The sequence below is a fragment of the Salvelinus alpinus genome, chromosome 2 (genome assembly GCF_045679555.1).
Source record: "Salvelinus alpinus chromosome 2, SLU_Salpinus.1, whole genome shotgun sequence".
In the NCBI taxonomy this organism is placed as follows: domain Eukaryota; kingdom Metazoa; phylum Chordata; class Actinopteri; order Salmoniformes; family Salmonidae; genus Salvelinus; species Salvelinus alpinus.
In genome coordinates this window covers 58,201,433-58,217,202 of record NC_092087.1, presented here as the reverse complement: position 1 = coordinate 58,217,202, position 15,770 = coordinate 58,201,433, and the positions used below count along the sequence as shown (strand labels likewise).

Below are 15,770 nucleotides of genomic sequence, written 5' to 3'. Positions count from 1 at the left end.
CATTTCGAATACAGGCTGTAACACAACATAATGTGGAAAATGTCAAGGGGCGTGAATACTTTCTGAAGGCATATACGTAGGGTATACATGAGGCTTAAGATCAGTGCTTAGGAAGGAAAGGATACTGGCTTTGTCTATGTTTGACTTGCTACTTACAAGTGAGAAGAACCAGACTGGAGATAGATTTGACCTTTCTGACACCTTTCCCGTGCAGACGAGCTCGTCTAGGCCGGCTGGTCGAAATGCCGGAGCGATAGGGCGACTCGGCCCTACTGGTTCAACCGCTTCACCAATCAGTGGATGTGGGAGATGCCAGTCCTGGGGCAGCATGATGTCATTGTGAGTGCAAAATGGTTATAGCTTCTTGATGTGGGACAGAGGGAAAAATAAACGTTCTTAGTACCTCGCGTGCTCTTTTTTCCAGTAACTGTCTCTTGATGGAACTTAGTCTGAACCTTATCAACATCACTCTTCTCCAGCGGTTTTCTAGCGGCGCCAACCAGCTGCCCTGTTTGATCCCGTCTTTGTAGTCCGACCCGCTGGGTTTGAATGCTGCCTCGGTGGAGGGGGCAGGTGACGCCGGCGTGGGCAACGGGCAGCGCAAGAGACGCCTGTCGGAGGAGGCCGCCCAGGGTGGTCTTAACAGCTTCAAGAGGCCCAAGGTGAGTCATTGAGCAGGACACGTTTCTTACAGTCAATGCCGCAAAATTATACAAGTGTATAATTTCAACTGATTAAAATGCAAATTAAAATGACTACTACCATGGTGTATGGACTCAGATCTTCATCCCAACAGCTCATTTGCCAGTTTTTGCTACGGTTTCTCGGACGCAGGTTGCCGATTATTGGGATGAGTGTTGTCCTTAAGGCAGAACTGAGCACAAAAAAAAGTTTTCCCCCGCTTGATGGGCCAACTGCAATGTCAAAATTGGCTATAATGTAAAAATTCATGAAAACCAACAGTTTTGTTTTAATTTAAGTTTAGGCATTAGGGTTAGCAGTGTTGTTAGGTTTAAAGTCAGATCGTATGACTTTGTGGCTGTGCCAGCTAGTGACCACTCTGCAGAGCTCCCTCCAGAACAAGATTCATGACGAAAAAAGCTAATCTGCCTCTCAAAGTTTAGTAGTCCTGGGTTAAAAGCTATTTCGATGGTGATTCTACATTGACCATGATTTTTATTACAGGGCTAGGAAGAAAAACTTGCCCTTTGTTATGTAGAACACTACCTGAGGAAGTAGTTTTGTCACAACTGCTGTAGCATAATATGCTGATCTGCTTGTGTTTCTATAAATATTTGTGTAGCCTATAGTACACTACAGTCAGTGCGAATTACACCGTGACATAACACATTTTTTATGGACATAATAATAAAGACTGGTAAAAATGGTAAAAATGTATTGCCTTTTAATGTGTCATGAACACCACCAGTCATGATGCTTTCATCTGATTGTCAGACAAACAGCTTCAAAGCGTAGGCTACCTGTGCATGTTCTTCCACTCCAAAATAATCCAAACAGTGCAATGCATGTATACTCGTGCCATTTGATGAATGGAAATAGACATCTGTTACAAAACACCAAAAAGTGTGCCTAATGACATTCACCGGTTGCTATTGATTAGGCCTACATTAATTGATACATCTTCCTGAAAAAGTTACCTTTTTGGTAGCCAGAAATGGGGATGAAACTGTCCCGGGGAAAACGGGATGGTCAACTTTTACTAGACTAGGCTGCAATGTGTAGGCCTATTACCATGAACTTCAAATAAGCCTACCTGTAGCCAGTGATGTAGTGGGAAAATAAAAAGTTGGGTTAACTCTGATTACCGGTCACGGTGAGAAAAAAAACCCCGCTTCCTATACTTTCAGTTAGGGTTGGACGGTATCCAGATTTTCATCTTGCATAGCTTTCATATATCTTCATTAAGAAATGTAACTGGCTACATTCTTTCTATGATAGGCCTGAACAGAAATATGATGGCCATGCATCGTTTTTGCAAAAAAAAAGCTCAGCATTCAACACCATAGTACCCTCCAAGCTCATCATTAAGCTTGAGTCCCTGGGTCTGAACCCCGCCCTGTGAAACTGGGTTCTGGAATTCCTGACTGGCCGCCCCCAGGTGGTGAGTTAGGAACAGAAACACATCCACTTTGCTGATCCTCAACACTGGGGCCCCTTAAGGATGCGTGCTCAGCCCCCTCATGTACTCCGGCCTGATTACCAACAATGACGAGACCGCCTACAGGGAGGAGGTGAGGGCCCTGGGAGTGTGTTGCCAGGAATATAACCTCTCACTCAACGTCAACATACAAAGGAGATGATTGTGGACCCCCCCCCCTGAAGGTACACATCACTGACAAACTGAAATGGTCCACCCACACAGGTAGTGTGGTGAAGAAAGCGCATCAGCGACTCTTCAACCTCAGGAGGCTGAAGTAATTTGGCTTGTCACCTAAAACCCTCACAAACTTTTACAGATGCAGGTGAGAGCATCCTGTCTGGCTGTATCACCGCCTGGTACGGCAACTGCACCGCCCACAACCACAGGACTCTCCAGAATCACCCTGTGCGGTCTGCCCAACGTATCATCGGGGACAAACTACCTGCCCCCCAGGACACCTACAGCACCCGATGTCACAGGAAGGCCAAAAAGATCATCAAGGACAACAACCACCCAAGCCACTGTCTGTTCACCCCGCTATCATCCAGAAGGTGAGGTCAGTACATGTGCATCAAAGCTGGGATCGAGAGCTGTTTGCAGTCTCTATTGCAAGGCCAGACTGTTAAATAGCACATCAGAGGCTGCTGCCCTATATACATAGACTTGAAATCACTGGCCACTTTAATAATGGAACACTAGTCACTTTAATAATGTTTACATATTTTGCATTACTCATCTCATATGTATATACTGTATTCTATCCTATTCTACTGTATCTTAGTCTATGCCGCTCTGACATTGCTTGTTCAAATATTTAACATATTCTAATTCCTTTACTTTAGATTGTGTGTATCTAAGAACAACAGCAAAGGACTTTGTGAAGATGCTGGAGGAAACAGGTACAAAAGTATATCTATCCACAGTAAAGCGAGTCCTATATCAACATAACCTGAAAGGCCGCTCAGCAAGGAAGAAGCCACTGCTCCAAAACCGCCATAAAAAAGTCAGACTATGGTTTGCAACTGCACAGGAGGGACTGGTGCACTTCACAAAATAGATAGCATCATGAGAAAAGAAATGTATGTGGATATATTGAGCAACATTTCAAGACATCAGTCAGGAAGTTAAAGCTTGGTCGCAAATGGGTCTTCCAAATGGACAATGACCCCAAGCATACTTCCAAAGTTGTGTCAAAATGGCTTAAGGCCAACAAAGTCAAGGTATTGGAGTGGCCATCACAAAGCCCTGATCTCAATCCCATAGAACATTTGTGGGCAGAACTGAAAAACAGTGTGCGAGCAAGGAGGCCTACAAACCTGACTCAGTTACAGCAGCTCTGTCAGGAGGAATGGGCCAAAATTCACCCTACTTATTGTGGGAAGCTTGTGGAAGGCTACCTGAAATGTTTGACCAAAGTTAAACAATTTAAAGGCAATGCTACCAAATACTAATTGAGTGTATGTAAGGTTCTGACCCACTGGGAATGTGATGAAATAAATAAATGCTGAAATAAATAATTCTCTCTGCTATTATTCTTACATTTCACATTCTTAAAATTAAGTGGTGATCCTAACTGACCTAAGACAGGGAATTTTTACGAGGATTAAATGTCAGGAATTGTGAAACACTGAGTTTAAATGTATTTGGTGTATGTACATTTCTGACTTCAACTGTATGTATATGTTAGGTAAGGCTGCAGTCAGTTGTAATTTCGGATAGAGCAAACATTTCCATATATTTTTGTTAACTACACGTGACAACTCCGCCTTTCCTATTCATAATATAATTGAATAAAAAAAATGTTTTAATCAATTTGTATGTTTGAGTTTAACCTTAATATTTGTTACTTGTTCTGTCTTTTCTCGGGATGAAACTGGAATTGCAACCAGCTTTGTATGGCTTGTTTTTAGAAAGGGCGATATTTTGAAAATGGTTCCATTATCAATTGACTGAAAGTGAGAGGTTGTAATCTGGATTTCCTTTATTTCCCTTATAACGGCAATTTTTTGAACAATGGGTGAGCTTTTCTTACTAATCTACTGGAGAACTAGTTTTGGTTTAAGTATAACTTTTGTATGACTGATGCTTTTAGTAAGAGGTTTAATTCTTGAATATTTAATAATTTTTGCCCCCCCCGAACTCATTCATTATATAAATAAGCACGTTTAATTTTGTCTGGCTTGCCGTTCCTAATAAAGGAAAATGTATTTCTGCTCATATCATTTTATAAACTAATTATTTGGCATAGGCAGGGCCATAAAATGGGTAAACTGGCATATGACTAAATAATTAATCAGGGTGATTTTTCTACAAATAGACAGGTATTTATCTTTCCATGGTAGTAAGCAAGATCTTATCTATTTTTGCTAACTTTCTATTGAAATTTGTTGTGAGTTAATTTATTTTAGGGATATGAATACTGAGTATGTCTGTCATTGTTGCTGTTGTAGAATATACTGGGACCTGTACATTCAGACAAACGCAGTGATCAGAGAGCGAGCCCCCGCCAACCATCTACCTCCCCACCCGGAGATTGAGCTCCAACGCGCCCAGCTCACCACCAAGCTACGGCAGCACTACCAAGAGCTCTGCTACCAACGAGAAGGTAAATTACCCACACAACTGGTGTTGTCAAGTCAAACTTTGCTTTAAATGAAAATTATTGCTTTTCTTACCTTTTTTAATGACTTACTTTTCAAGGTGCCTCCCCATTATGCTGTCAGATGTTTGCTTTCTAGATGAGCTTGAGGTGTCTGTCTGAAAACAGTTCTAAGGTGTCATATTTTTTTTTAACAACGCTCAACATTTTTTTAAGCCATTGTTGTCACTCACCACCCCTGGTCCTGGAGTGCCATAGGGTGAGCAGATTTTTACTCCAGCCCAGGGTCACGTTCATTAGTAGTAGGCTGTTAATGTAAATAATAATTTGTTCTTAAACTGAATTGCCTAGTTAAATAAAGGTTACATTAAAAAAATATATACAGTGGGGAGAACAAGTATTTGATACACTGCTGATTTTGCAGATTTTCCTACTTACAAAGCATGTAGAGGTCTGTAATTTTTATCATAGGTACACTTCAACTGTGAGAGACGGAATCTAAAACAAAAATCCCGAAAATCACATTGTATGATTTTTAAGTAATTAATTAGCATTTTATTGCATGACATAAGTATTTGATACATCAGAAAAGCAGAACTTAATATTTGGTACAGAATCCTTTGTTTGCAATTACAGAGATCATACGTTTCCTGTAGTTCTTGACCAGGTTTGCACACACTGCAGCAGGGATTTTGGCCCACTCCTCCATACAGACCTTCTCCAGATCCTTCAGGTTTCGGGGCTGTCGCTGGGCAATACGGACTTTCAGCTCCCTCCAAAGATTTTCTATTGGGTTCAGGTCTGGAGACTGGCTAGGCCACTCCAGGACCTTGAGATACTTCTTACGGAGCCACTCCTTAGTTGCCCTGGCTGTGTGTTTCGGGTCGTTGTCATGCTGGAAGACCCAGCCACGACCCATCATCAATGCTCTTACTGAGGGAAGGAGGTTGTTGGCTAAGATCTCGCAATACATGGCCCCATCCATCCTCCCCTCAATACGGTGCAGTCGTCCTGTCCCCTTTGCAGAAAAGCATCCCCAAAGAATGATGTTTCCACCTCCATGCTTCACGGTTGGGATGGTGTTCTTGGGGTTGTACTCATCCTTCTTCTTCCTCCAAACACGGCGAGTGGAGTTTAGACCAAAAAGCTCTATTTTTGAATCATCAGACCACATGACCTTCTCCCATTCCTCCTCTGGATCATCCAGATGGTCATTGGCAAACTTCAGACGGGCCTGGACATGCGCCTGCTTGAGCAGGGGGACCTTGTGTGCGCTGCAGGATTTTAATCCATGACGGCGTAGTGTGTTACTAATGGTTTTCTTTGAGACTGTGGTCCCAGCTCTCTTCAGGTCATTGACCAGGTCCTGCCGTGTAGTTCTGGGCTGATCCCTCACCTTCCTCATGATCATTGATGCCCCACGAGGTGAGATCTTGCATGGAGCCCCAGACCGAGGGTGATTGACCATCATCTTGAACTTCTTCTATTTTCTTCTATTTTCTAATAATTGCGCCAACAGTTGTTGCCTTCTCACCAAGCTGCTTGCCTATTGTCCTGTAGCCCATCCCAGCCTTGTGCAGGTCTACAATTTTATCCCTGATGTCCTTACACAGCTCTCTGGTCTTGGCCATTGTGGAGAGGTTGGAGTCTGTTTGATTGAGTGTGTGGACAGGTGTCTTTTATACAGGTAACGAGTTCAAACAGGTGCAGTTAATACAGGTAATGAGTGGAGAACAGGAGGGCTTCTTAAAGAAAAACTAACAGGAATTCTTACTGGTTGGTAGGTGATCAAATACTTATGTCATGCAATAAAATGCAAATGAATTACTTAAAAATCATACAATGTGATTTTCTGGATTTTTGTTTTAGATTCCGTCTCTCACAGTTGAAGTGTACCTATGATAAAAATTACAGACCTCTACATGCTTTGTAAGTAGGAAAACCTGCAAAATCGGCAGTCTATCAAATACTTGTTCTCCCCACTGTATATATATTATTAGGCACCAAACAGAAGACAACGGACTGAAATGAAGGGACTAGCTGAACTTTTCCAATAAGCAACGCTCATTTTCATTTTACGATTCAAATGTTTTCCCTAATTTATGCCCTGGTGAACACAACTCCGGTGTTCCTATACTCGGCTGACGTCAACCTTGATGATAAATGGCCTTTCCCCCTCTCTAATAGGTATCGAGCCCCCACGGGAGTCTTTCAACCGCTGGCCCCCTACTGCCCAGCGATTGTGACCCCATCATCTCCCGGTCCATGTTCAGAGAGGTCATGAACGACATCCCCATCAGGTCAGTGGGAAAGGGAATCTGTACCAGTCCTGGCTTCAAATCTGTGCTTGATTGATCTTTCCTGGCGCAAAGGAACCAATGGAATAGACCCACAACTGCAAACCCCGCCCATTGGACACACCATGCTGGCTCAATCAAACGCTCAATGTATTTGAAAGATGTCAAATATAATATTTGAAAGAAGACCTGTACATACCAATTATACTATATTCTTTAATTAACGTCTGTATGGCTTGATTCAATACAGTAAATTACGTTGTCTGATGTTGCACAAGGAGCTAGTGAAAAATGAGTGCGTCAGTCTGGTGCAATTTTGTTGCATGTGAAATGTCGTCTTAGCAATTCATTCAATTTATGGTTAATTTGGACAACAGTGGCTCCTCTCAACACTTTTTCATTTACTACTATTTTGTCATTTCTTATACCAGGTTGTCCCGCATCAAGTACAAAGAGGAGGCCCGGAAGCTCTTATTCAAATACGCTGAAGCTGCCAAGAAAATTATTGACTCAAGGTAGGTGTTTCTGGCACACTAGAATACATTTTTTACAAATTCCCTTTTTATATGGCCTGATATTCTTTGATGTCGCTCCCAAGTATGACGTTATAGAAGCTGTCTTGAAGAATTCGAGCCACTAATATGTTCTGGCACACCGCTACATAAAGCCCCTTGACAATTTAGAATGTACTCTATATGGCCGATAAGTTATATAACTCAAGTGATGGCTCAGCATTTTTTAAGACCACCGCTTTGACTGCAAGATTCAGCTCATAACATAAAAAGCAACACAATGTCTCAGTATTTCGGCATCCTACATAGAAAGCTTTTATAGACCTGAAGCAGAAACCCGCAGCTTCTGGGTTTGCACTCTAATGCTAAACCAAAACCGTCCCTTCTCTTTCTCCAACTGTCTTGACTGAGTGGCAGCTTGGATAGATTGGAGAAAAACTGAAGAGAAAAAGAAAGCATTTAAATGGGAGATTGATTGGGCTCGTTGAGTGTCTCTTTGGTTTGAAATGCTTTGTCTTGCTTGGAGAATGACCGGTGTGTTTTATGTCCTGTTAGGAACGCCACACCAGACAGCCGGAAGGTTGTGAAATGGAATGCGGAGGACACCATGAACTGGCTACTGAGAGACCACTCAGCCAGTAAAGAAGACTACATGGTATGTGTGTGTGTGTGTGGTCAAGGAGTAGAGTTTGTGTGTGTGTGTACTCATGTGTAGTTGAGTAGTAGATTGTGTGGTTTAGAAGTGTGGTGAACTGTATGTTTGTGGCAAAAAAAAAGTATCCATTGCTGTATAAATTCACCTCAATGGAAAGTACACTGACATGTATCTGTTGAAAAGCGGATCCTAAAACAAGTTTTTCCCTCAGGATCGTCTGGAGCTCTTGCGGAAACAGTGTGGTCCCCATGTAACGGCAGTAGCCAAAGACTCTGTGGAGGGAATTTGTACAAAGATCTACCACATCTCAGTAGAGTACGTGCGACGTATTCGCCAGGCCCACCAGACCCTGCTGAAGGACTGCAACATCACGGGTGAGACGTGCTAGCTAGCTAAATCGCCTTAGACTGCACACTAGGCTAGACGCCATCCATTTAGCCCCACCCACGGTCTCTGTGAAATGATATTTTTAAAAATGCAGGGGGTGAATATGAAAGTATAATCTATAGCTTTGTAACGATTCACCTATACAAGTGCATTGGTCCGCGGACCCCAAACTGATCCAAATGTAGTATTCGCCTGTCAGAAAAATGATTAAAACATTACGAATCGCCTGTTCACTACATTTTTTTGGTTCATTTTCCATTTTTTTACCCTCCGAAAATACCTTTAATCTTTTCTGAAAACTGATACGTCCTCCTCCAGTATCGAACTGCATTGACAGTCATTAATTTACAATTAATTTTGCATGCTAAACAACCCCAGGCAATATCAGTAGACTAGTCAAACTGGGCACTGTGCCCGGCTTTGCACGCTGGCTAACATGAGGAATGCCCCTGTTCCTGATCTTTCACATCTGCGCGGCACCTTCAGCATTCAAATGCTAAAATGGCTTCCTTGATATTAGGTTTTATTAGTTGAGTGACAACCTATGTAATTTGCTAGGTTATTGTTATCTATGCGATGTTGAATATCTTGTTTTACCGGAATATAGGTAAATTACCGGAGACTCAACTCTCATCTAGCTAAACCTGCTGAACGGGGCTCACAATAGATTTTAGTTTGATTGTTTAGTTTCACCATCAGCGATAGTTTTGCTTTAAACAGTCAGTGCCTTCAGAATGTGCTCATACCTCTTTACATTTTGTTGCTATAGCCTGAAATCCAAATGGATTAAATAAATAAAAAATGCTGACCCATCTACACACAATAACCCATAATGACAAAGGGAAAACATGTTTTAGGAAGATTTTGCCAATTTAGTGGGGGAAAAATAAAAAATAAATATATATACAGAAATATCTCATTTACATAAGTATTCATACCCCTGAGTCAATGCATGTTAGAATCACCTTTGGCAGCGATTTACAGCTGTGAGTCTTTCTGGGTAAGTATCTAAAAAAATTCCACACCTGGTGTCGGTTGGAAAGCAGACTGAACAACTGCCCGAGTTACACCAGGAACTCAAAATCCCTCCATCAGTGCTCAGACTGTCCGCAATAGGCTGAGAGACGCTGGACTGAGGGCTTGTAGGCCTGTTGTAAGGCAGGTCCTCACCAGACATCACCGGCAACAATGTTGCTTATGGGCACAAAACCACCGTCGCTGGACCAGACAGGACTGGCCAAAAGTGCTCTTCACTGACGAGTCGCGGTTTTGTCTCACCAGGGGTGATGGTCGGATTTGTGTTTATCGTCGAAGGAATGAGCGTTACACCAAGACCTGTACTCTGGAGCAGGATCGATTTGGAGGTGGAGGGTCCGTCATGTCACAGCATCATCGGACTGAGCTTGTTGTCATTGCAGGCAATCTCAACGCTGTGCGTTACAGGGAAGACATCCTCCTCCCTCATGTGGTACCCTCCCTGCAGGCTCATCCTGACATGACCTTCCAGCATGACAATGCCACCATCCATATTGCAAGTTCTGTGCGTGATTTCCTGCAAGACAGGAATGTGAGCCATGGCAGCAAAGAGCTCGGATCTCAATCCCATTGAGCACGTCTGGGACCTGTTGGATCGGAGGGTGAGGGCTAGGGCCATTCCCCCCAGAAATGTCCGGGAACTTGCAGGTGCCTTGGTGGAAGAATAGGGTAACATCTCACAGCAAGAATTGGCCAATATGGTGCAGTCCATGAGGAGGAGATGCACTGCAGTACTTAATGCAGCTGGTGGCCACACCCGATACTGACTGTTACAGGGACACATTATTCCATTTCTGTCAGTCATATGTATGTGTAACTTGTTCAGTTTATGTCTGTTGTTGAATCTTGTCATGTTCATACAAATATTTGCACATGATAAGTTTGCTGGAAATACACACACACACACACACACACACACACACACACACACACACACACACACACACACACACACACACACACACACACACACACACACACACACACACACACACACACACACAGTACCAGGAAAAAGTTTGGACACCTACTCATTCCAGGGTGTCTATTTATTGGTACTATTTTTGACATTGTAGAATAATAGTGAAGACATTAACACGATGAAATAACAGATATGGAATCCTGTAGTAACCAAAAAATGTCAAACAAATCAAAATATATTTAATATTTGACATTCTTCAAAGTAGCCACCCTTTACCTTGATTACAACTTTGCACACTCTTGGCATTCCCTCAACCAGCTTCATGAGGTAGTCACCTGGAATCCATTTCCATTAACAGGTGTGCCTTGTTCAAAGTTCCTCCTTAATGCATTTGAGCCAATCAGTTGTGTTTTGACAAGGTAGGGGTGGTATACAGGTAAAAGGCCAAGTCCGTATTATGGCAAGAACAACTCAAATAAGCGAAGAGAAACAACAATCCATTAGTACTTTAAGACATGAAGGTCAGTCAATCTGGAAAATGTCAAGAAATTTGAAAGTTTCTTCAAATGCAGTTGCAACAACCATCAAGCGCTATGATGAAACTGGTGCTCATGAGGACCGCCACAGGAAATGAAGACCCAGCATTACCTCTGCTGCAAAGGATAAGTTCATTAGCGTTACCAGCCTCAGATTGCAGTCCAAATAAATGCTTCACAGAGTTCAAGTAACAGACACATCTCAACATCAACTGGTCAGAGGAGACTGCATGAATCAGGCCTTAATGGTTGAATTGCTGCAAAGAAACCACTACTAAAGGACACCAATAATAAGAAGATACTTATTTGGGCCAAGAAACAAGAGCAATGGACATTAGAATGGTGGAAATCTCCTTTTGGTCTGTCCAAATGTGAGATTTTTGGTTCCAACCACTGTGTCCTTGTGAGACGCAGAGTGGGTGAACGGATGATTTCTACATGTGTGGTTCCCACCTTGAAGCATGGAGGAGGTGGTGTGGGAGTGCTTTGCTGGTGACACTGTCTGTGATTTTATTTCGAATGTAAAGCACACTTAACCAGCATGGCTACCACACCATTCTGCAGCGATACGCCATCCCATCTGGTTTGCGCTTAGAGGGACTATCATTTGGTTTTTCAACAGGACAGTATCCCAAAACACATCCCCAGGCTGTGTAAAGGCTATTTGACCAAGGAGAGTGATGGAGTGTTGCATAAGATGACCTGGCCTTCACAATCACCCGACCTCAACCCAATTGATATGGTTTGGGATGAGTTGGACCGCAGAGTGAAGGAAAAGCAGCCAACAAGTGTTCAGCATATGGGAACTCCTTCAAGACTGTTGGAAAAGCATTCCTCATGAAGCTGGTTGAGAGCATGCCAAGAGTGTGTAAAGCTGTCATCAAGGCAAAGGGTGGCTACTTTGAAGAACCTTAACACTTTTTTTTTTTTACTACATGATGTGTTATGTCACAGTGTTGATGTCTTCACTATTATTTTACAATGTAAAAATAAAGAAAACCCTTTAATGAGGTGTCAACTTTTGAGTGTGTGTGTGTAACATTATTCAATTAGCACGCCCTTTGAAGAAGTTTCCTCTATTTTCCCTCCCGTGCGTGACATCGTCACCATTTCTATTCCAATGTATCTCAGAACTAATACGATGTCCAACTTATATATATATATTTTTAAATCAACCAGATTTTTTGTCTCACCTGTCCGTATATTGCTGCAGTGCTGACTGATCCGGGTCTTAAGGCTTCGACGGGTTTTCCCTATGTAAGACAGACCGCGGGGACATTTCAACATGTAAACAACATTGGTGGACATGCAGGTAATCAGGCCTTTGATCTTAAATCTTTGTCCTGTGCTGGGTAAATGAGTCACATTTTATACTTGGAACTGCCCAAGTACCCTTTCGAAAAGGACTCTCCCGGATGCACCCTGAATAGGACACTAGCATAGTTGCAGTCTAATTGCACTGTATGAAGGGAGTTTAAATATCTTTCTCACTTCCTCTCTCAGGGAGGAGATGTACTACAAGGCAGTTCACGGCACGGTGGTCATCTTCCTGCAGAATGACGCCGGCTTCACCAAGTGGGAGCCCACGCCGGAGCGCATCCAGGAGCTGCTGGCAGCCTACCAGGTCTCCCAGCGAGCATTTTGCTCCCCAGTTCCCTCCTCCACCTCCTCTGCGCCCACTATGCCCTCTCCAGCCAGTGCGGGGGTGTCGGGCAACAAAGACTCTACTGCCGCCAAGACGGCACCTAAGCGATCGGCCAGTTTGGACACATCACGCGCTAGCCAGGAAAACAGCAGTAGTTCTTGTAGTCCTCTGGAAAATACTACACCACCTTCCGAGGCAGCCAGCCTTTAAAAGCCGGGGAGGGGACATGGGTGAGAGTAATGTGCGTTTTGGGGATGGGGACCCTACAACTGGTGCTGAGAGAGTGTGGGGTGAGGATTTGGCCCTGGACTACTCGGGCGCTTGGGTAGCCTACGAAGGAGGGCCTCTCCCCTAAAATAGGCTTACTTTCTCTGCCTCGACTATTTAATATTAGTTCTACTAGGTTTTTATGATTCTGGTCGTTATTTACTATAGTATCTCTCGTTGCTTTTTATCAATGTAGCTAGTGGTAACGGTTTACTAGGATTTATTTTTCCATCAATGTTGCTGTCATTGTCAGTAATTATTGGGTAATTCTATTCCTTGTTCATTGACCTTTTGCCATAGAGTGCGTCCAAAATGGCACCCTGAGAATAGGGTGCCATTTGGAACATACATTTTGATCTGCTCCCGGACAGCAGGACTTGGTTGTCGGTTTTGACGTGTGGAATTGAAAAGTGAGTCCTTGGAAAAGTTTTTTGTTTTGTTTGTCCAAATCCTCTCTATCACTTAATAGGTACAGAAGGGAGATGTGTCATTGGGTGATAAGGCAGCTATGTTTCTAACCCCCTTAAGCCTACAAATAGTTTAGAGGCAATCATTGTACATAGGACAGCCATCAGTAAGTTAGAGCAGGGTTTCCCAAGCTCGGTTTTTGCCCTAGCAGTACACAGTGATTCAAATAATCAAATCATGATGATGAGTTGGATGTTTTAAATCAGCTGTGTAGTTCTAGGGGAAAAACCAAAACGGGTACCCAGGGTGTGCCCCAGGATCGAGTTTGGGAAACTCTCAGAGTACTGAACGAGAGAGATTGATGGCTTTGAAGACATTGCATTTCTTTGTGGACTATTTTTATGCAGGTCACACATACCACAGAGTAGTAGTTCCATATCGGCCAAGTCGATACACCATTTCCATATCTGCAGTTAGAGGAATTTTGTAAAAAATAATTATCAATAAATGCAAATACAGGCCATTAATACATCTTACAATGGCAATATGTTAAGCATTGGCTCGAGCAACAGCTGAATTACTATGCCTTTCCCCCTGCGCTGTGTGTAAATCCAAAACAACTGACAACATTTGTTGAACTGGCTTGTTGCTTATAACCCTATCCACGTCTCTAAAATATGGTAAAGTACTAAATGAAATAATACCTGATGTAAATTATACCCTCGTTAAACATAATTTTGGGAAATTCTGTGATTGTGTTCAACCTGGTTGCGTTATTTTCACATTGTAGTGCGTGGTATGGCATGGAAACATAGAATAGTTATGTTGTTTTTAATCCCTCCAATCTCAATTTTTATATTTTTATATGTTTACACCAGTATGACATTAGAACGCATCACTGGGCAGCACAATGAATGTACATTTTTAAATGGCAAAACAGAAGGTCTCAGATGCGTCCCACATGGCACTATCTTCCCTATGTAGTGCACTACTTTCGACTAGGGCTTATAGGGCTCTGGTCAAAAGTAGTGCACTATATAGGGAATACGGTGCCATTAGGGATGCTGCCAAAGCGATGCCATTAGGGATGCAGCCAAAGCGACTCACCTCGGCCTCAGTCATCTAGCCGAGAGAATAAATGTATAAAAAATAAGATAAATGTTTATTATACAATTCCTCATTATATGACTAATTGTCTCTGTCCTTGTAAACTATGATCCTCACGCACTACTATGCCATCTCCGCATATATTCTTATCTATAGCCTGAATGCTTGTACAATGGTTTTAGGCATAAGTTTCTTACTAGAACTCTTCACTTGCCTTTGCCCCATTTGTATATACTTAGGATTTTGGTTTTTATAGAGAAGTAATTAGGCATGGGGCTGGAGGTTAAGGCAAGGTTCTGTTTATGCTGTTGCAAATGTATGATGGTTGTCTTGCTCTTTGAACATAATACTTACTGCAGTAAGTCTGGCATCGTGCCCAAGAACCTGGAGACAAACTCTAGCCATTCATTTTTCGTCATTTGAGCGTCGAGCAACAGTCACATACCCTGATCCTAGTATGTTTCTGTCTCCAGCAAAACAAAGTAGATATTATACAGAAAATTGGTATGAAGTATGTTATTTTTCTCTGCTACACAGTTGTATTGAACTCTGATAGCAAAAATAATAATTGTGCTGTCTGTTTATCCATATTTTTTTTATTTGAGTTAATTTAACATAATTTAAGTATTTATGTATTATACAGTTTATTACATATAAATTGTTTTAAACTAAACAAGTGTTATTAAAATAAATATATATTGTATGTAAAAGTAGACGTGTGTATGATTGCATTAGTAATGCTTAAGGTGTAACCAGCAAAATTACTACTTTATTTTTATTTTTATAATTCTCTTTTTTTTGTTCTGGTAAGAGCATATTTTATGTTTGGAATTTATTTTGCATGACATTTCTGACACCTTAAATCATAAGAAATATATTTGTATTCTTTAATCAGTTCATAGACTTTTTACATAAAGGATGAGTATGAATACATTAATTTATCCCTATAGGTTTACCCTTATGGTCATTTATTGTCTGTAGAGCATCTAATACCATAAATGTTTTTCTCAATGTGATTCCTATGGGCAAGAATCAGGAGAATGTAAATGCTGAAGTCATTCATTTTCCTAGTTCCCTCTGAGTAAATTATCAATGTTGTGACATGATCTCCATTGGAACCAGCATAGAGATGAGCCGAATCACATTTGCTCCCAGTAAAATGTGTCAAACCATGTATGTTATTTGGATCTCTAATAAACTAGAACACCGTAGTAAGTTTTCAGGCTCTCTTCAAGATGC

At 42.0% G+C, this 15,770-nt stretch overlaps 1 pseudogene; it reads left to right on the top strand.

The window, feature by feature from the left end:
- The first annotated feature begins 309 nt into the window (after positions 1-309).
- On the top strand, positions 310-15,749 carry LOC139541070 (mRNA (2'-O-methyladenosine-N(6)-)-methyltransferase-like; annotated as a pseudogene).
- Positions 15,750-15,770: the final 21 nt, after the last annotated feature.